The sequence below is a fragment of the Pteropus vampyrus genome, unplaced genomic scaffold (genome assembly GCF_000151845.1).
Source record: "Pteropus vampyrus isolate Shadow unplaced genomic scaffold, Pvam_2.0 Scaffold131, whole genome shotgun sequence".
NCBI lineage: Eukaryota > Metazoa > Chordata > Mammalia > Chiroptera > Pteropodidae > Pteropus > Pteropus vampyrus.
The window spans coordinates 1,308,229-1,330,070 of record NW_011888912.1 but is presented as its reverse complement, the minus strand read 5'-3'; the positions used below and the strand labels follow the sequence as shown (position 1 = coordinate 1,330,070).

Genomic DNA, 21,842 nt, shown 5'->3' with positions numbered 1-21,842 from the left:
GTCCTTTTGCCTCCAGCAATGTCTCGGGCTTAACTTGCTCTGGGACCATGTCGTCTGGACGTGGGCAATGAAGATGGATGTTAAGGAAGGTTCTGGCTGCCCTGCCCTATGTGAAAGGGACCGTGGTTCTCCAGTTCTTTCCTGGGGTGCCGGGGTGGAGAAGATGGGGACAGGCTAGGAACCGTCCCCTGAGCGTGCCCTGACTCCCATGAGGTCTTGACACAACCTCTTCCGTTGTTACAATGCAGTCGACGAATGTCCTTGGGTCCTTTTTGGCTGGCCGCTGCAATCGGGCAGCTGTCCAGAGGACAGAGGAAAGAACCCAAGTGGCCTCAGTGTTGCTCACCAAAAATACAACCAAACTCAGGGCAGAGGTGAAGGAGAGGTCTGTGGGGACCCAAGGTGATGGGGATTCGCTGGGCGCAAAGGCTCCTGGGAGAATCCCTCTACCCGCTTCCCCAGCAACGCACGGGGGCCTGGCCGCTTCACATGGTTTACGCTCTCTGTCAGGGGCAGTCTACGCCTTCAGGGGGAGACAGTGAAGGTGCCTGGGTGGGGGTGCACCTAGACCCGGCTTCGGCTTAATCCCGTGGGGTCCGTTTTGTGCCGAAACTGAGATAGGACTGAGGTTTCTTCTAGAATCAAGGTGGGGAAGTGGCCTAGAGAGAACACTCTCTTCACGTTGCCGAAAACCCACCAAGTTACTAACTACGTGATACGATGTGATTGACTAGATTTCTGTCTCAAGATTTAGGCAAATAATAACTTAGTTTGATCCTGGGGGTCTTTTCCTAGTGGCCCACGCATCGCTTCCTGCGGACATGTCCATTTGGTCATGGCAGAATGCGTGGTGCCAGCCTGCAGGGTCATGTCCCCTCACACCTCTCGGCCCCATGTCTCCGCACAGCGATGCACCTGGCCTCTTGGTGTCCCTCTGTGTCACCACTGAAAGGGCTGGGCGCCCCTTCCTGGCCTGGGCCCAGTCCCCAGAGACTCAAAAGCAGACTGAGTCGTCACCAACTCCTGGCTGCCTGCGCCCCTCCCTGCCTTCAGCTAACTGCCCGCCGCTCAGTGGGGCCGGTGGGGTGAGGTATAGGACTGGCCCCCACCCCAGTGAAGGCCATCGCTGTCATGGGGGTGCCGCTCTGTGCAGCTCTGGTTCCAGCTGGTTCCTTAGAAGAGGAAGCTGCTTCCCATGCTGCGAGGCATCCGGCCATCTGGGAATCCAAGTGACACCAGTAGACTTTTGGTGACACCACCACTGACTCTGTGTGCTCTCGGGGGCCTGGAGTCAGACCCACTGCTGCACATGTGTGACCCCATGGGAAGATGCACTGAGGTCGCTGCAAACGCGTGACCCTTGGGAAGATGTGTCAAGGTCACTGTACCTTAATGCTGTCTGCCTACATCCGACACGCCTCACCCCTGCACTGAGCATGCATTGTTCGTAAAACACAGAAAACACATTCCTCACAGAAAAGCAACCTATTTCCTTCGTTTCTGAGTACCTGATGGACAAGCCGAAGGCCCGAACGCTAGGCAGCGAAGGACTGCCCAGGCGAGGAGGCCCAGCACCCGCCTCCTGCTGCGGTGGCGCCCCTGCGGGGCTCCCCGGCTCCCTTCGCACGTGGGCAGGCCAGGCGCTCGGATCAATATGGTGGCGGGTGGAAATTGATCTGCTCCCCGAGCGAGTGCATTAACGAGCTCCTCCAGATGACCTCTGCCCCGTGGTACAAATCAGACTCCACCGCAAACCACGTCCCTGAGCGGAGACCTTCGGGCTCCACTGCTTCTCAGGAAGCGAACTGCAAGTGGGTCTCAGACACGGCCACCGCGCCCGGGGACCTCAGACACGGTCATCACACCACAGGCCTCAGACACGGCCACCGCGCCCGGGGACCTCAGACACGGTCATCACACCACGGGCCTCAGACACGGCCACTGCGCCCGGGGACCTCAGACACGGTCATCACACCACGGGCTTCAGACACGGCCACCGCGCCCGGGGACCTCAGACACGGTCATCACACCACGGGCCTCAGACACGGTCATCACACCATGGACTTCAGACACGGTCACCACGCCTGGAGACCTGAGACACGGCCACCATGCCCGGGGACCTCAGACACGGCCATCTCGCCCGTGGTGCATGGTCCCCCGACAAGGCGGCCTTGCAGGGTGAGTCTCGTGTCTGCCATCGTGGACAACATAGACGCCTGCCTCTGAAACGAGCGCGTTCTTTCAAAAAGCGTGCTGCTTTGCCTACTCGAGGTGCTGCTATCTTCCCGAGCTGGACGCCTTACCAATGGCTTCACTTCGCACTCTCGTAAGAGTCCAGGGAGACCCATGTGTGCCCGAGGTCTGTGCTTCTCTGGCTTCAAGGCACCGACGAGTCACTTGGGAATCTCGTTAGAGGCAGGTTCTGATTCAGCAGGTCCAGGCTGGGAGTTCTGTGCACCAAATGGGCTGACCAGTGAGGCTGGTGCTGACTGAATATGCCACCCCTCGAATAGAAAGCTCTAGAAAATCCCAGAAGCGCACGTGTGCACACAGTCTCAGATGCACCCTCACCCATCAGCATTTTAGGCGACGGAATACAGCATGAGAACAACACGCTACGGTGGCAGAGAACGAGAGCCTCGGAGCCGACAGGCCTGTCGCAAACCCAGCCTCCGCCAGCAGATGAGTGTGACCTTGGGCAAATGAGGTCACTCCTGGAGCCTTCCTTCATTCCAGCTTCCATCAAATTCTAACTACGATTGACCCCGCCCCCGCCTCGCTGTGGGGGCTGAGCTAATGCCCGCCAGGACCTAGGACAGGACCGAGGACGAGGCTCGGGCGCAGCGCATGCGGCTGCTATTCCGGCCCGTGGAGGGAGCCAGCCCTTCACCCCTGGCTCCACCGAGCATCGCAAAACAAGCAAGAGGTGAAGGCGAAGCGAACACGGAGGCAGCGGCTCTGGGCTCTGTGCGCGCGGTCTCCCGCTCTGTGCGCGCGGTCTCCCGCTCTGTGCGCGCATGGTCTCCCGCTCTGTGCGCGCACGGTCTCCCGCTCTGTGCGCGCATGGTCTCCCGCTCTGTGCACATGGTCCCCCGCTCTGTGCGCGCATGGTCTCCCGCTCTGTGTGCGCGCATGGTCTCCCGCTCTGTGCACATGGTCTCCCGCTCTGTGTGCGCGCATGGTCTCCCGCTGGCGTTCCTGCCGGTCTTGGGGCTGACAGAATCCATAGGTGCCAGAGAAGCCCGGGGGCACCTCGACCCCACAGAGGGGACCACCGTGTCTCCCAGCTGCCCCTTCACGGGGGCTCAAAGAGCTCGAGGCCCAGCATGGCCCCGCGTGAGTGTGAGTGTGTACGGGGGCGGGGCACAGCTGGCACACGGGGGAGACCCGTGCCAGTCTGTCGGTGACCCGTGTGCACACCATGGCTGCCGCGAGCCTGCCTCATACCAGCGGAGGAGGGTCTCTGCCTCCATGTCTCTCCTGGCGCCCTGCCAACTTGCTGATTTGACCGGCCCAGTTTGGGGACTACTAGCATCCATCTTTAATCCTGACGAAAGAGCAGAAGCCCACAAAAGTAATATTTAAATCGGTGGTTTCGCGGGTGTGGTAGGAGGGGCCAAGAAGTTAAAACTTCCCCCAAGACACTCACTAAGCTGTTGTTTGCCCTTAGACCCTCCGCCTCTTGTGGCTGCACAGAGGCTCCAGGGTAAATGACACCTTGAGCTTGGCGACAAAGGAACACGTGCTCGTGAGTGCCCGCTTCTTAACCTTTTCTCAGTTTTAACTCCCAATACATTCAAATCGAAGGTAAAACTCATATAAGCGGATGGCCTGCGCATTCTCCAGTCATCTCAAGAGGGCAAAGGGGCCTGAGGGTCGAAAAGTTTGAGATACTCTGCTCAATCGGTATCGATCATTCTCATGTTAACATAAACAAATTTCTGACAATTAACACGTTCGTGGAATAACTACCGACTTCAAAGCTGTGCTAGGGTTTGTGGGAGAAAATGGGACGAGAGACAGGGGGAGCTGGGGAGACAGACATACAGGTAACACTGGGATGTTTGTCTGTGTAATGGTGGTGAACCTCCAAGTCCTAAAGGGTTAACTGGCACATAACTGACACTTGATTAAGCATTTACCGAACAAAAGAAGGACTCTTAAAAATATCTGACCCACCCCATGGTAATTAAACCGCCCTCAGGAAGCCTGAGTTCCCCTGGCTTCGGGACATACTTGTGGCTTCAGCATAGCCCAGGCTGTCATCACCCCAGACAAGGGGGAGGCTGGACAGAACCCACGGGGCGCAGGACACTTCCTACTGTCTCGCCATTTGAAATGGTTTAAAAACCAAAGAAGCTCCATATGTAAATTTTAAATTACTTAGAAGTGATAGGAAACTTAGAGGAAACATCAAATGAGAAGCGCTTTGAGAATTACTTGAATGACAAATGAGAGAGAATATTTGTTACTTCAGAGAGGCAGCTGGAGTTAACGCTGCAGGATGAAATGAATTGGTTTAAATTTCAGAAATATAGTCAGTTGAACTATTGTATATATTTCCTTTGAAATTCCTTCTTACTCTGCCCTACCATATTTATGGATAAAGCAATGAAAATGATAAAATATTATAACAAAATATAAAAATATAATGACAATTAAGTCACAGTATTGGTTTATGTTGTCGATAGCCTGACATCTGTCATCTGTTGTCTCATTTAAAGTTACCATTAGAAATCTGAGTTCTGAAAAACAATTTAAGTGGTAGAAAACCTGTGACTTTTTACCTTTAAATGAAAGTAAGTGTTATTATTTTAAAAACCAGAATTTCACAGTCCAAACTTTCTAGGCTGAAAAACTCAGAGGCGTACAGTCTGAGTTTAGTTTCTGAGGGCTTATGTCAGAAGGGCCATCCTAATCTCAGAAAGAAAAACAAAAATGCTTTGCAGGTAGCTTGCATATATTTGAGATTAAAAACTGATTAATAAATATAAAAGCTTTGTAGACTCACAGCAAGTGTTTTGAAGGCTTATGTTGAAAGGTTGACACCTAATTATAAAAGCTTAGCTGGACTAATCAATTACTCAGATCAACAGTGGAGGCCTGTTACACACGTACCTGTGGGAGCCATAGCTCCCTGAAGTAATGTAGTAAGATCACGCCTCTCACGTGAACTGTGAAGGTAGCAGTCTGCATACATCGTGAAAACGCCTTCCAAATAATGAACTTTTAGGTGTCCCTCAGACACACAAAAGGCGTTGTTTTTTTTTTTTCACTTTGATTCCTAGTTTTGTGATTTGTTTTCTATTTTTACAGTGACAAACGTGACCCAAATAACTAATACAAAGTACCCTGGGGGCAAAATGTCGAATGCTATGTTTTCACCACAACCACAAAGAAAAGTCTTTTTTTGTTCTTTAGGGAATTTTCAGAATTGTATACATAAATAGGGCCATAATTTCTAGAACGTAAACATATTAATCTGTTAAAAAGTGCATCTCTTGTATCCAAGCCTGTTTTCAGCATCTTTCTCCTAATCTAGAGATCTTCCTAGACGAACCATAGCAAAATTTCTCCGTACAGAGAAGCTTTCATAGAGCAGGTGTCTGTCAGACGTGCACAATTTGCTCCTTCCGACGAGCTCTCTGTCTCTCTGGCATTTAGGAAAAAGCAGGTTCTTAAATAGATTCAAACACAGGAAAACCAGAAGTAGATGCAACCAGACACCTGCTGACAAACAGTGACAAATCCCACTGCCACCGCGGTGACCCTCGGTTAGTCAAGATTTAATTAAGGACATAATTAAGTCGGTGGAACGGAACACTAATGAGTGTTTTTTTTAATATGGGTAATTACACGTAAAAATACAAAGTGCGATGGAGATCTAAATATGTCATTAAAACGAATGGTATAGAATAACAGTGCTAAGTGCGCCTGCTCTACTGCTGCTAAAAAAATAAGTCGAGCAGAGTCTCAGGTTGAATAAAACGCGCAAGTTTATGTTGGCTTCACGCTGGGAACATTTGTTATTCTAATTTTGCAACAATAAGCGACTGCGCGTATTGAGATCCTGTTTTTGGCTTTGAACTCTTTCTGCATTTAGCATTTCGTCCAACTGCAAATGAGCAATTAAGGGCCTGTTTGCAAGCACGGGGCTCCCAGGGAGGGCGTGGGGAGGTGTCCTTCTGAGCGGGGAGACCGGACAGATGCGGAGGCTGGCGCTCCCCACTCATTCAGAATGAGCTTCCATTCTGCCAGAGCCTTTGATTTGATCTTAGCTTTCGGCGCTGACCTAACCCACAGGATGGGGTCTCAACGCCCCAGCGGAAGGAAAAAGATGACCGAGATAGAGATGGGAACTTTCAAACATAAGAACGAGGCATTCGGGTCAGAAGCAAAGAAAGACCCACCGACCACAGCCCAATGGGGAAGCGTGCCTGTGTGGTTTGCGGCCTGCCCTTCTGCCGGGATTGTGTGTCCCCCGCCCCCGGCCCCCCATCTGGAGGCTTGGCGTCCTTAGCGGCCTTTCTATCCATTCGTCAGAGCAACAAGTAGAAAAGCAGATTCTCTCCACCGCTGACGCTCAGTGTGCAACTCTCTATTAATTAGCGATTCCGAAGCTTTCTATTAAAAATGGGCATTAAATTTTCCTCCTGCAGGTGCTCAAAACGTCTGCAGGCTTCTCGCCTCCAGACTCACCTGCGTTTGCAGGATTCCAGAGGAAAAGGGAAGAACATCTTTATAATCCCATATGTTATAACAAATGATGTACATCACATGTTACAAGTACAATCTACAGTATCGTATGTTATTAACGTGGCCGACGGTCCGAAGCCGCATCTTTTGCCCAAGTATGAACTTCTCGGAAGTAACGTCTGCACCTGTGAGGATCATGGGAAATTTCTCCGTGTGAAGAATTTGCTTTGGACAAAGCAATTCAGGATAAACATGTCCGCATGGAGAATTTGGACATTTCCTCCAGGGATACCGAGTGTTTACAAAACACAAGGGCGGCAAACGCGACAGAATGGGAAAGAAGACCCCCCCCCCCCACCTTTTAGACGAGCGAATAGAGCGCATTTTCCTCCAACGCGGTGGCGAAGCCTCGTTCTCTCCGACGAGGCTGATGTCGCAGTGATTGGAATTATCAGGTCAAAGACTTCATGCAGACACCCCCCGACCCACAGTAATTCCAGAACCCTTATAAACCAAGGCACACTGAGGTTCCTAATATGTTAATGACTGTTAAGTCAGTGGACATTAGAAGGCAGTGGCTAAGCGACCTTCGCAGTTGTGGACTGTGACACAGCTTGTTAGAGGTCACACGAGGTTCATTCAGGAGACCGGTCCCATTAACCGAGTGACCAGTCGATTCAATTGTGACTCATCAGACATATCTTTGGACAGCACTGCCCAGCGGTGCTGGCAAATCAACCTTCGGCCTCTGTGTAAAGCATCCGTTTACCCCCAACCCCAAATCTCCTCAAACTTTCTGAACCCCGTTATAGATGAGAATAAGCCCACCATTCAAAGCTGCGGCGGGGCGGGGAGCAAACAGTCCTTAAGTCAGGAGCTGTCGGTGGGAGCGGTCTTCTAGGTAAGGACCTTCTGAAACCCAAAAGCCAGCATCGTCCGACCATTGTCTGATTCTCAGCATCCCTTCCACCCCCTTTCGGGGTCAAGGCCACCCTTATCGAGTTATGCATGAACGAGCAGAGTGTCTTTCATCCCCCCTCCTCCCGCGGCCTCCTGGGGGAGGACAGTGCAAAAGGAACCTACCGAAATAGCAGCGACAAAGCCCAGGGGCCTGCGGGCGAGCTTGCTCACGTCCCATTCATTCTTAAAGGCCCGTGAAAGCTTGGGAGCTCAGCAGAATTTTTATGTACGGGAGCGGGCCCAAGGAAAACTCACACGCCATAACCAGCTGTGGACAGAGGGTCATCTATCAGCAGACAAATGCAGGACTCCAGGATGTCTCTCCTCAAATGAAATAATATATCTTTGAAAGCCGATGCCCGGTTCAGGCCCGAGGCCCATCCATCAAGCCTGAGAGGCTCGTGGCATCACTCCAGGGCCATTAACCTTCCACCTGTTTCCCCTTGTCCTTCAGGACGAGGCCCTGCCCTTGGTTTTACTCCCTTCCCCTGTTCATCTTCCAACGGAGTGTAAATGTGAAGCAGCGGGCCTGGGAAATAATTCAGAGGCAATGGACCAGGGGCATGGTCACAAATCTCTGCCACTGGCACTGTGACTTATGCAGGCAGTTTGTCACACATGAGCCAGGTGACCTCTGTGACATAACAGAGAAAAATATCGCCCGAGATCAGAGATGGGATTCGGAGCCTCGGAGGGACCCTGCTCCCGAGCGAGCAGGTTATCTGGTGTCCCCGGGTGTCGTGTGCACCGACAGTATCTGTGCGAGTGTGATGGGAAAGGCAGGCGCTCCCTGACTGCCGTCGCTTCTGGCAAGAGTCGGGGCCTTTCCTGCAACGTCAGGGTTCGAATTTCTGTTTTCTTCATGCTGCCAGAAAGAGGCAACATAACTCTCTCTAATTTAACTCGAACTCGGAGAATGAATAAAATTTGAAAAGTGAGAAAGCGAACCTGTGAAGAATTTCTCAGTTTGAGAACTTAGAAACGACAGCTATGAGGGTAAAAAGGAAGTTTTACTAAAGCTTATAAACTGGCGAAGCAAAGAAGTGGTTGGTTAGATTTTTTGAGACAAATTATTCATTAAAATAATCACACGTTCAGTTATCTCTTAAGGGTAAAAACAGTGAGAGTAACTGAAGGATCAAATGAGATTGTGTGCATGAAAGTACTTTAATAAAAAGGCCAAAGCTTTCGCCAAATGATATTAGAATTTAGGAGAATGGAGAATGACCCATCAATGGCTGAAAAAACAAACAAACAAAAAAACCAGAGTTGAATCCTGTAGCAGTTTAAATGCTCTTAAATCTGAACTAGAATTAATTTCTAGTTTGTATTTATTGCTTAAATTACTACTTTCTCCAGTCATTTGTGCCTGACAGAGATTCTGTGTTGAGTCCAGAAAATGAATAAGGCTTCAAATAGCCGTCCCTAGCCCATTATCTCTTTGATAAGGGCGTTTAATTTTGAATTTTTTGTAAATTGGAAACACCGGTGGTCTCGGTTCACTGAGGAGGAGAAGCGGGCAAACTCCGGTCTTCACTGGGCCAGTGCGGATGTTTGCATTCTTCGCGCACGCAGATACCAGTGTGAAATTCCTAACATGGACATGCTAGGAAATGAAAATCACCAACTTAAAAATAATGACAAGATTTCGATGCTACAGTTCGGTGCGATTTAGAAGTGCCCGCTTCAGTCTGCCCGGAAACGTGAGATGCCAACCTTCTTTCCATCGGCATAGGGCTCTTACCCCGGGTTCAAGGGGTCTCTGAAGCCCCAGGAATTCAAGTAAGATTTTCTGCTTATGCATTTTCCTGGGCAGATTAACCATCGCTTTCATCAGATGCTCAAACGTGTTTGCCAGTCAAAGATGTTACTGACAGTGACTGCTAGAAAGCAGATTTCGAGGTCCCGAAAGTTATCTCCCAACTAGAATCAAAACTCTTACAAGCCTTAAAGGATCCTAGAGGTCACCCAGCCTGACCTGTCATCTTGCGGAGACAAAGAAGTCGGAGCGAGAGGGAGCCAGAAGCCACAATTTATTAACAGGACAGTTAGGGGAACTGGCTGCCAGCCTCTCGCTTCCTAACCTAGGACCCCTCCCACTGCACGTGGCAGCAACTCTCCTTTGTCTGCTGCTTGAAAGTCAGATTTTGTTTTTGTGTCCCTTAAAATAATTTTTTTGTGTGTGACATAGGAACCTTAGTATAAGAGATGGCTATGTGTTTAAAAGAACATAAAACATTTTATAATTCTGGCCTTAGGCATCTGTTGTTATGAATAAGCACTCAAAGACTTTAATTGGTGGAATAAAATTTGTTTCTATAAAAATGACTCTAGAATGACGGATAGTATACCTCGTCGTGTTGGATTTTCTTCCTGAAAACTATGGTTTGTGTATGTCACGTGACATGGAAGCCCTCCTGTTTAAGTGGCTTTGTCGTACCCGATTCCTTGTGAGCACAATTTAAGCCTCTCTATAAATTAATATTTAATTTGTCTCTTACAGTAAGTATGAGTTAGTGGATAATCCTTTATAATGTTCATGAAAGTTTCAAACCAAGATCACGCGATGCCGCCTATTACCAATAAATGTTTCTACTTAATGTTTGATTATTGGGAATTCTCTCTTCAAATTACTTAACAAAATAAAAAGAAACAACTAAATTATTAACAAAATTACTAAGCAGGGCTTGTCATTCATTTATCTGAATTCTCAGATACCGGTAAGGCATTTACTTATTTCCAGTAAACCACCTAAAATAGCCACTCTATTTAGAAGGAAATGCTGGACCAAAAAAAAAAAAAAAAAAAAAGTGGAAAAGATTCTCTAACACTAAGTTATCCTAAAATGTTTAAAACACTAATGTTCTATGATTGAAAACAAATAAAATATGGTTAGCCTGCAGCCAAAAAAAAAAAAAAAAAAAAAAAGATTCCTGGACATGAATCATTGCTTACATTCTTTTCCATCCACAAACAATTTCGTTTGGGAAAGTTGCCACATAGTATCGACAGTGACAACAAATGGCATTGTCCCGTGGACATCTGTTTCCGACCCCCACACTGATACTGCAGGCGAGCACTCAGGCGTTAGTCCCCGCCGCTCGCCGAGCCCAGAGGAACTGGAAGTCACTGCTTCGCTGAGGCTTTATTATTGGAACACAGGAAAACTTTATCGGCATGCTGGGAAGTTCTGTATCTTTTGAAATGTTGGGACCGGGGTTATGTTAGAGCGTTGGGCCATGCGGAAGACTACTTCTGAAGAAGAGGGAGGGGGAAAGTCGTTTCTCCTCTGTTATGTCCTTGGCTTGCGGTTCCCACTCCATCTTCGTAAAACTTCCTCACCCGCCCTCAGCTGCAAACTGTTTTTTGTTTTTAAAAGATGCGATTGAGTTGAGCTTCTCGTTCAAATTGAAAGGACCAAATATCAGAGACATTCTCAGCCAAACATGATAAATAAACACTATTGTTTCTTAACAACAACAAAAAAAATCAAATGGAACCAGAAGAGCTTTTATATACACTTGTATCTCTTCTAACTTCGAACTGCCATGCTTACGATTTCTGGGAACCTGGCAGCAGAGGGCTCAAGACTGCCAGCCAGAATGTCCTTATCTTGGGACAAAATGTAACAAGGGGGAAGGCAAAGGGATGCTGGGGGACCGCCAGGATGGGTGGGACAAACGGGAGGTGGCCTGGGACCCTCCCCTCTGCCCTTGAACCCCGGCCGAAAGGGTTTCGGTCCGTGCTGGCCGATCAGCGACCGCTCCGGTGTAGGGCGGATGTCTGCTGTTTCGTAGCTTCTCTGCGGGGCACCCACGTCTAACGAGCGGCAGGGGAGTGAGAGCCGCTTGCGGTGGAGATTCTGAATCCACGTCCGCTCACCGGACCTGCCTACTCTAAGTTAATCTGCGTTTTGCTGAAGCAAAGCGGCTTCTCTCTGTTTTTCGCGGTTAAAAATAGGATCACATATAAATGGCAGTGCCGGGTGGGGCGGGCCGTCGACGTCTGAGTTGCGTGCATTTTTTAAATGTTTCATTCTAAAAAGACACCGGCACACAGACTACTAACGCACTGTTTGCTTCCCCTGACATCGCACACTGTGGGCACTCGAAAAATATCTGTTGGGTGAATCAGTGAACGAAAGGTTCGCAGAGCTGTCCGACTTAAGATAGGAAAATAGAACATTTCTACTAGAGGGAGATTATTCTAGCGCTTATCTGGCCGAGGACATGATCTGTTTTACCAGAATACACGTGTGGTCTGCGAATAAGTGATTTATGCTTTAAAAAACGACCTGCTCATTACTAAATACCACATCTTCATAATTTCATCTCCTGAAACTCGCCAAAAACATGACGAGTTTTTAAAAATAATTACTATCATTACTACTCAGGAGAAACTGTATCTGAATTCGGGGAAGTTATTTTTTCTTCATTTGATTCTGATCTAAGCGGATTAAAAACACGGCAAAACGAACGTACCGGAGACTCCCATCTGTCACTTTTCAGTACACTTTCGCCGCCGTCTCTCCTCGCTAGTCATCCAGAGAAATACTTAACAATCGGAAATTAGAAGATCTGTCATATTCATGCGCGCGAATCTTTCTGTTATAAAAATGAGGTAAAATAGGAATGTGTTCTGCGCGTCGTACAGGACAACAGTAATCCACGTGTATATCGTCTGCTGTGCTTTTCGGCTCACGTTCTATCACACCGTTGGCTCCTCGCGAGTGCCCTGCGGTCAGTGAGTGCAGCGTCCCCGCCCCTTTTCAACGAGGTGTCCTTCCACACTGAAATGAATGGTTCGAAGGGCGCCACCTCTGTACCATTGTCCTGGTCCTCACTCCACAGCCCGAGTTCCTGCCCACGTACCATCCCTATGACACATTCTTCGTCAGTTCTAATGACCTGCTCCCAAGTCCGTCCGCTCAGGCATCTTTACTTACTTTGTGTCCCCACCACTTGCTTAGCATCGTGCTCGGAATATTGGGGGCTCAGTCTGTTTGCTGCATTCACCACTCAGGGACACACACACAGAGACACAGACTCGGATGCAAACGCTGGGACCTGAGTCACAGGCCCGACGCCTGGCCCGGGGCTGGCCCCTACGCACCGAGAATAACCAAATAAGTTAAGAAAAAGGCGAGCCATCAGTGCTGATGTTAGTGAGGGAGTAAAGATAAAATCCTTCATCACACCTTGTGTTACCCACAGGAAACCCGAGCCTGCCAATTTTACAAGCATGCCAGTGAAAGAATTTCCTTGGCAAACAGACAGCGTGGAGATGTCCTTTATTAACCCCCCAAATCCACGAGTTCGCCGGCGACATTTCCTATGCCATGGAATAGGGCTCACCACGAAGCTCTTGTTTTTCTATTTCTGGAACCTTCTTTTGTTCGCACACGCTAATAATAGCTGGGGAGGGGGGTTATTTATAGTTCCTGAAGCAGTATGACTGTGAACACTTTATTCATTTATATTTCCTGTGTTTATTGTTACCTTACCTTTTGGGTAATTAAAAGTGTTCCTCCAAGAATTTATTTAGTAACAAATCACCTGTAAATAGCTTTTCTTTTAATATATCAAAGCCTATATTTAGGCTCAATAAAATATTTGACTCCCATTTCCGAGTCACTAAAAACAGATTTCAATGGGGGGAGGGGCATACAACTGTGTTTTCTTTCCAAATTTTACACGAAACATTATTATTTGACTTTTAGGTGTGTCGATGAAAAGAATCCAGCTTTCTATGGCAGACCATGCATTCCCAAATCGCTCAAAATTCGTCCTTCGATATTGAAGCAAAATTGCCATTATAGGTCATCCATGAGGAATTTATTAATCAACAGATTGTAATTTAAAAATATGTCCGATTGCTATATCATACGGTTAGAAAACATGACATTTAAAAAGGACCCCTCTTCACTGCCCCACGCCTCCTCTGCACGTGCCTGCTCGGGTAGTGTCTCTAAATGGCCCCGCCTGGTCGTTCCCTCTGAAGCCAATGAGTTTTCTGGTATGACAAGCATCTGAAATCGGAAAGATCATTTTTTTGCCAGATTTACCTCTGCTACCCCTGTAACTTGATCTTTGGGAAGTGAGTTGGACTCTGCCCCTTTCTGGGCATTTCTTTGTGAAGACAGTCATATCGAGATGAATCAATTTCTTCCCCTTACCTAAGAGAACACAACAAAAACGCACACCTGTCGACCAGCATCCACAGGGCCCTTCATCACATGGCAGAGACCGTTTAGTCACAAAACCAAGGCGGTTTGTGTGCGTCCATTTTAAAAGCATCGATTTCGCAGACCTTTAGGAGAAGAGATCTGCTGGATATTATGGGCTGGCTCTGTCGGGGGCAGCGAGATGCTGAGTCACACAGGTGGCTCCCGTGGTGTCACCGAACATTGGCTCTGCTTTTCATCACAACCTCAAAACCAGTAGAATGGAGATAATTAGTTTTTTTTTATCTAAAAGTCTATTGAGAGAACTAGTCAGCCATTAATTAGAGCGTTCAGCCTCAAAAGCTCTTCTAATGAAATATTTTTTACTCCTCTCCTCTAAAACAAATCGAACTAAGAGAGTCAGGAAAAGTGGGAGCAATTATGTAAACATCTATTCACCAACTCTCAATATGGGGTAATTTAACAACTAGATCTGCCAAACGCTCAAATGGAACGGGACAATAGATTTTGGGCAGTGTCCTTGTTTAAAGTGTCATTTCAATGTGTTTTTACTGAACGTTTTGTTTTGATGAAGTTAAAACTAAATAAATACTCCTTACTTTGGAAACCTCTGTGAAATACGACATCTGTGCAGCAAAGTGCTTTCAGATCTCAGCTAATTATTGGCGTATTAGGGCTTTTTTCTGCCTCCTGCGGTGAAGTGGGACAGGGCTCGGGGCCGGGGAGGGGGGCGGACTGCAAAAGCACGTTAAGTAATATTTTCTGGATAGCACTGCTCTCTGAAAGCGCTTCACGAGGTGGGCATTTCGTATTTAGAAATCCAAGAACACTCATCAAAAACGATTCTGCAACGGACATGGTTGGTCCCTACGCTGTCCCCAGCTGGCCGCCCGGCCCACTGTTTCCTAACGGAACAGGCTCAAAAGGCCCATGTCATAAAAGCACGCGAGGTCGGGGGAAAGTAGGTCGTTTTGGCCTCAGATTAAAAGATAAATTCATTCTCACTCTTACAAAGTATGTCAACACGTTTCTGCGGCTCTCCCCGAATTCTTCCCGAGTTCCCCCACATGCTGGGAGCCGGCACACAGAGACGGACATCGTCACTAGTCATGCCACCCTGACTGGGTGTGAGGCGTCCCCCTAGCGCCCAGGCCAGCGACTCAGACCTGCTCTGATTCTAGCTTCTTTCTACGTTCAGTCGTTTTTTGGGAACAGATTTTCTATTAAATGTCATAATGCAGGAACAGTTGACAAAATCTGATGGTTCTATTTATCTGAAGGGCATTCTTGGCTTGTTGACTATTTGGGAACAGTCAATCATCAGACATTCCAAAATATGACTGGCCTCGTAGAATTCGCCAGGTGCCTTCTCTAGCTTAATCACCCCCAAACCAAAAGACCGAGAGCACCCAAGCCCAGCGTCAATGCACAGGGGCTCGGTTGTCCGTTAACTGACATATCCTGACAGCTCAGGACGCCCATGAAAACCCACCTCAACCTGTGCACTGGCCGCCTCTCCGGTCCTACACAAACTGTTCATTGTCCTGCTTTTTTGAAGTCTAACTACCACATAGAATGGTAAGGTTTAAGAAACTACAGTGATTCAATAGACCTGGACATTGTCAAAAGATCCTTCACGCTATCACCTCAGCTTTTTTTTTTTTTTTTTGACAAGAACAAGCACGTTCTTCTCCTGTATGGTTATATCAGTCACGCCTCCTTGCAAGTAAAAAGTACTGGAGAAATTCACTTCATTTTCCTAGCAATATTGGAAGTGAGTAAAACTCACTTAAAAAAAAAAAACCTTTCTCAAAAAAAATTAATTAAAAATTTTATTTTCTCTACAAAAATATTTGTTCTAAATGGACACGATAAATAGGTAGTGTTCTCAGAGCCTTTTATGTTTATTTTGAACTTGGAGCTCTAGAGAGTACGTTCTCCGTGGGATGTTGTCTGACACCACATTTCAAAGCCGACCGGCGTCCAGCTGAGGTGGCGCTCGTGGCACCGTGCCGATGTGGGTGAACAAGGGAGACGTAGTCAGAGGTGACATTTTCCCGTGTTTCTTGTACTTAGTCACTTAAGTAAAGCAACACTTAGAAAATGAAGTCGAACAGGAAATGTGAGGCGATTTAAGTTTATGATGTGATTCTTCTTAAGAATAGAAAACTCAATTTCTGCAGTATGGAGACCCCCCAAATCCTTTATAACATGCCTCGTGGTCGTGCCAGAGGAACCCCTCATTTTTCTAATAAGGTCACTGGTGAGCCCCCATCTACATATGGTTCTGTTGGTACGGAAGTGTATTAGTTCCTTATGAATCCTTCATCAGAACTGAATTAGAACGTGCAGAACTTTCTCCTTAAATCTGTGAACTATACACATCAGAAATGCCTCAGGATAAGGAACGAGAGTGGAGCGGGACTGATGGGCCCGAGGGGTGTCACCCAGGCTGGGGTGTGACAGAGCGTCTCATGAGGCTGTAAATGTTGAGCTTAGCGCGTGGAAAATTACGTCTCTAGTCCCTAGACAAGGCTGTCTTGATCATCTCTGGCCAATGAGAAATTCTTTTCAGAAAAAAAAAATAAAGCTCAGTGAAAGTGTCTGGGCTTAATATCTATTCTATTCGAGTTGTCTACACTTAAATCCTATTAGAGCAAATTTAAAAGCATTATCATCTATGTCGAGTTTCGGCTTTATTCCCACCTCCCTCCCAGCCCAAATGACACTGTACAGAAGAAAAACTCTAACAAGACTGCAAAATCGGATGCACTTTTATGTGAAGCTAACGAGCTTAAATTTCAGGAGCCTTCCCGTGTGCGGGCACGTCTGAGGCCGTGAGGGGTCCAGGCGCTGTAAACGCACAGAGTCTTATGTTTTTGTAAAATGTGCGAAAGAGGAGGTGTGTTTTTGCATTCTGCTTCAGAGGGCTTCCTCACTGCTGTCAGCTGCAAGGTCCCCGAAGCTGAGACCAGCCTCCGCTGCAGGCGACCTGGCCTTATGACTGAACTGGCAAGATGTTTTCTCAGCCGCAAAGATGTTAGACAAAATAACATCAGTTTTTTTTTTTTTTTCCCTTCAACACCGAGAGTAATTGCAGGAAGGTACTAAGCTGTGGGAGACCAAGTCCTCTTGGGATATGGGGAGATTTAAGAATTATCATAGATAAAACACTATTATTACCAGAGTTATTGATTCCGGTGTGTATGACATATTCATGCTCATCTATAATTTTGTAGGTAAATCCCTGGATTTGTTTTATAATCCAAACGCAGCACTGTTCTGTTTCTGCATTGCGGGGAGAGAAGCATCGGGAACCCGTAGCGTGGATATCCCGTGCTGCCGCGGAGAAAGTTGAGAAAGCTCTTAAACGAGCCACAAAGGTAACGTAGGGACTGGAGATAAAGCTTAGAAAGAAAACCTAAAATAGCTAGGAATTTCGTCCCCACAAAACGGACCGAGGGGACCTACGTCAAGCCGGCGACTAAAACTTGGGTCAGATTCTTCTACAGAATGCAGATTTCAGTAAAAACAAAAAACGAAAACCAAAGAAACGCACCACTTTTAAAGATAATTTCTGCACTTCTAGAATTTGCCCTCTCCTTTCGGCTCCGAGCCAGCCTTGGAAAGGGGAGGGTCACGGGGACACACAACTGTTCTCAGCCATGAGTTTCCCGGGCGCCATCCGATCGGCTTTGCAGCCTGGTCAGCCTGGGACCGTGTGGGGGGCCAGTCCTAACGGGACCCCGCGGTCTTAGTTACTGAGATGGGTCTGGCTCCCTGAAGACAGAATACGTCTGGGTTTTCTCTTTCTTTTCTTTTCTTTTATTGTTTTTTATTTTTTACGCCTACAGCACCTGGTCTTCCTAGGCAGTCTCCATCCAAGTAGTAACCAGGCCCGACCCTGCTTAGCTTCCGAGATCAGACGGGATCGGGCTTGTTCAGGGGGTCACAGCTGTAGACACGTCTGGGTTTTCATGCAGTGGGACTCAGCAGGGCTCACGGGAAACGTCAGCACCGGGCGCAGGGCCGCGGCGCGTCGGAGTGTGGGCCGAGCCTGGAGGCCACGTCTGCAGACTCACGCGGCCGCTCCTCCTGCTCCTCACGGCAGCGTCGTCCGAGCCCCTCCGACCCTCCCTCCGCAGCCTGCTCAGCCCCGACCACCGCGGCGTTCACACTGTGACCACCACTGTGACACGAGCTGCCCTGCCACGTGGTGTGAGCGCCCGCGACAGCTGCCCTTCGTCGGCCCGGTCACCAGTGTCTCCTGACCTGCAGCCGGACTCCGCACAATGCACCTATAATTAACACCCGTCCAACGAATGGATGAGCAAGTCATCACCCAGGGGCGGGACTGGGAACAAATCACCGTGAAAGCTGACATGTGGTCACTACGTGCACTGAGCTAGACCGCGCCGCCCCATGTGTATATAAACTAGAGGCAGGTTTGGTGCCTTTAAATCAGTGACTGTGAAATAAACAGCAATAGATCAGTCTGAGGTTGAAAACAAACAAAACAAAACAAAACAAAACCTTTCTGATCAAAATTATGTTATACCGAAGACCCTTTAAAACACTATATTTGCTTCAATTGAGCGTGAGACGAGGACCAAGACCTCAGCTATGTTCACAGCCCCAGTGGGTGGAGTTTACCAGAGGGGCAAGTTCTGTTGCAAAGAATGACAAAAACCACCAAGCGAGGGGAAGAGCTCACCCCTGCACGTCCTCCCCAGTGAGGGGAAGAGCTCACCCCTGCACGTCCTCCCCAGTGAGGGGAAGAGCTCACCCCTGCACATCCTCCCCACAACCCCGAGCTAGGCGGCGGCTGCACGGATAATTCTATAGGAAACACTGAAACGCACACTCGCCCGCGTGCGATGCCGACACCTTGGGTTTGCACAAGCCGCTCTCTGCCAGGAATGCCTCCTGAGCCTCACTCCCCCATCCTCCTGTCCCCCATCCCCTGTCCCCTGGCCCGCACACCTGCTCAGTCCCAAGACGCCCCATTGGCGCTCCCTCCCCCTCCGCTGCCCTAGGCAGGCACCGTCAAAGTGCTCGCAAGGCGTTCTGGGCGAAGCTCTGCCTGTCTCTCTCTCAGTCATCATCACACCGAGGCCATGCTTCTCAGGGGTGGCTTGTTGTCTCTGAGGATTAAATTGCGCAGTTCGGTTCGAACGTCATTGTGACCGATAGTGCAAGCAGAGCCGGGAACAGACCGCCCAGCTGGTGTGTGCTGCCGAGTGCCACGTTCCCACCAGGGAGCTCTGGTTAATCGAGAAACGTGCCCTGGAGAACATGACGTGTCATGTTCTCCTTCTCCAGGAATTCAGCATGGGGGGACAGACACGAGAAACCGTGTGTGAGCAAGCTAGTGAGCAGACGACTTAATAAGTGAACGAACCCGAATCTGGCCTGACGCTGGGTCACAACTGGCCATTTATTTCAGAAGTGCCCTAGGGGCGGCTCCAGAGTGGGATTCAGCTCTAAAGAAAAACGCCACATCCAGTGACATGCAGGTGTCAGGTATCCTGGTCCTTTTCAAAAGCCGAAACTTCAGTTGCACGCACCCGAGTGTGTGACTAGGGTGGAGCTGTGTGTTCGAGATGGGGACGTTTCATCGACAAAAATCTCAGAAGTCATTCTCAAGGGTCCAATATAACGCCTTCAAAAACATTCGGAGCCCAACACAGGGCGCAAAGGATCAGTGTGTTTAAAGCACGTCAGCCCCGGCCCCCCAAGCGAGTGCCATGTTTTCACTGCAAATGTCTGACGCGGCCGAAGTGTGCGAGCACCTTCTCGTCTTAACTGACTCGCCAGGCAGATCCAGAATGCGTCTCTTGCTCCAAAGCTGGAGCGAGAATCAATTACGATATATAAGAACGTGTCCGCCAGCCAACGGCACAGCCAACGTGAAGGGGCGTCTCGGCCTCGAGTTCACAGGCGTCTCCAGAGCCGTTCTGTTCACTCGCTTGGTAAGAGCTGTAATCGTTCGAACACCGCGCGACGCCACCAGCAGCTCCGCCAGCTCCTCACCCGCTTCCCAGATGGCGCGGGAAAAATCTATGGCCAATTACACTTGATGAGCGAGTCAAAACAACGCAGCGGCTTTTCGTCGCCCAAAGGAAAGCTTTGGGAGAATTCTGCTGCCAACACCCGCACAAACGCGAATCCGTCTCGTTATTTTACGACGGGAAATGTCAGAGGAAGCTTTTCTCTTCTCAAGCAGGTGACAAGCAAAGCCGCTTACGCATCATGACTTTAGATCCGAAAGGCACGACCCAGGGGATGGGACGCGTGTGGCAAAGCAGCGTTTGCGGCGACTTCAGAGCAGGCGGGGCAGGCGGTCAGAATGACGGAGCGGGCCTGAGCCACGGGCCGGCATTCCAGGGACCGCGGCCGAAAATGGGACGCGCGTGCAAAACTCGCCTCTGCGCCCACGGTCGGCCAGCCAGAACTCTGCGGAACCGAGACCCGTGTGTGTGCAGCGAGTGGCAGTGTGCACCTGTGTCAACCCGGGCCCCGGAGCAGTGGCCGATGAGGACCCGGACCGCGAATTCCCAGGCGGACGGCGCCGCCTTCGCCGCGGAGACGCTGCCCCTGCTCTCAGTGGTCCGTGCAGCGTGTCTCCAGGGGCTCCTGGGTTTTGTTCCCATCAAAATATTTTCAATGTGAATGAAATAATCATGCTGCTCTCCCAGGACAAACATCGTGTATTTAGTGGGCGATTTGCAGGAGGGGCTTGTGCTGTGACTCAACGCCAACAGGGCACGCTGATGGAAGGCCAGGTCCCCCCGACCCTGCTCCCCAAATGAAAGACGCAGGCCGCGCCCATAAAGGCCCTGGGCGAGGTGACGCTCTGCCCCGCAGGGCCCTCCAGGCTCGACTTCGGACCCCTTGGCAGTTGGCGTATCTGCTGCGCACAGAAGGCTTTGATAGACTACAGGTTGGATCGAGCTCGGTCGTCAGGTTCACCCTGACCGAGGTGTGCCCGGCGACACTTCCAGACACTCAAGATCAGGTGGTTCCGCTCGTTCTAAGAGGAGGGGATGGCAGGGGTGTGGTCACAGAGCCCCGCGTGCTTCCCATGCTGACCTTTCCTGCTTCTGGCTCTTCCGTGAGAGACCCCGGGTACGGGATCACCAGAGAGGACGTCCTGGGGGGCCGAAGACACATCTTCGGGTGCGGCCGCCGCCGAGAGGTCTAAGTGAAGACAGTGCCAGTGCCCGCCCTACAGATGCCCTCACGGCTGCCGAGGGGGGCTCGAGAGCGGACTCCGTGGGAGGGTCGCCAGGGTCCCCCCAAGCTCACTGGCTGCCCCTGCCCCTCAAGCCTCTTGCTTTCGACTCTTAGAGCTGAACTGATTCCCCCACAGCAAGTCACGGGGCAGGTCGCCGTGCACAGTGGGGGGACCTGACACAGTCATCACTGGAGACGCCTTTTCTAGGGCCCGTCACCCACTGGTCTGTGCTGCCTTCTCCAGGCATCCTCAGACCTACAGATTCAGGTGGCCCCCTGCGTACCCCCGTGTGTCACCTGCAGGGCAAATGCGGATACAGCTGAGGACTCGAAGCCGCCATCATGGGGTGAACCACAGAGCTGCAGGAAGTGACGCCTTCGGGCGCCCCTGGGATGCCCAGGCACAGGAGGGAAGGAAGGGAAGCGGAAGGGAAGCGCGCTGAGCGGAAGGAAAGGGGTCTGGACGGAGACGAGCCGTGGTGGACGCGGGGAGTGGAGAAAACAAAGAGAAAGCTGCCGGCCAGAGCGTCGCCAGAGGAGCCAGCCAGGGCCCGGGCGGTCGCCGGTTCGGGGGGCGTGTGGGAGTTGGGGGCGCGGTGTGCGGCGGGGGGCAGGGTGCGGCGGGGGCAGTGTGCTTGGGCAGGGAAGTGCGGGGGACCCGGTGTGCGGGGGTGGGGGGCCCCCGTCGGAGCAGCAGCCGTTTGCCGGGCGCTGCCCCGGGTGAGGTGGTGCGTGTCCTCGTTCCGAGGGGGGTGTCTCGGGTTAG

The 21,842-nt window shown here is 50.0% G+C and overlaps 1 protein-coding gene and 1 pseudogene across 5 annotated transcripts in view; both read right to left on the bottom strand.

The window, feature by feature from the left end:
* Window positions 1-21,842, bottom strand: part of NR5A2 (nuclear receptor subfamily 5 group A member 2) — an 86,333-nt gene that overhangs the window by 39,342 nt on the left and 25,149 nt on the right. The window lies entirely within an intron of this gene.
* Window positions 17,686-17,803, bottom strand: LOC111744299 (annotated as a pseudogene).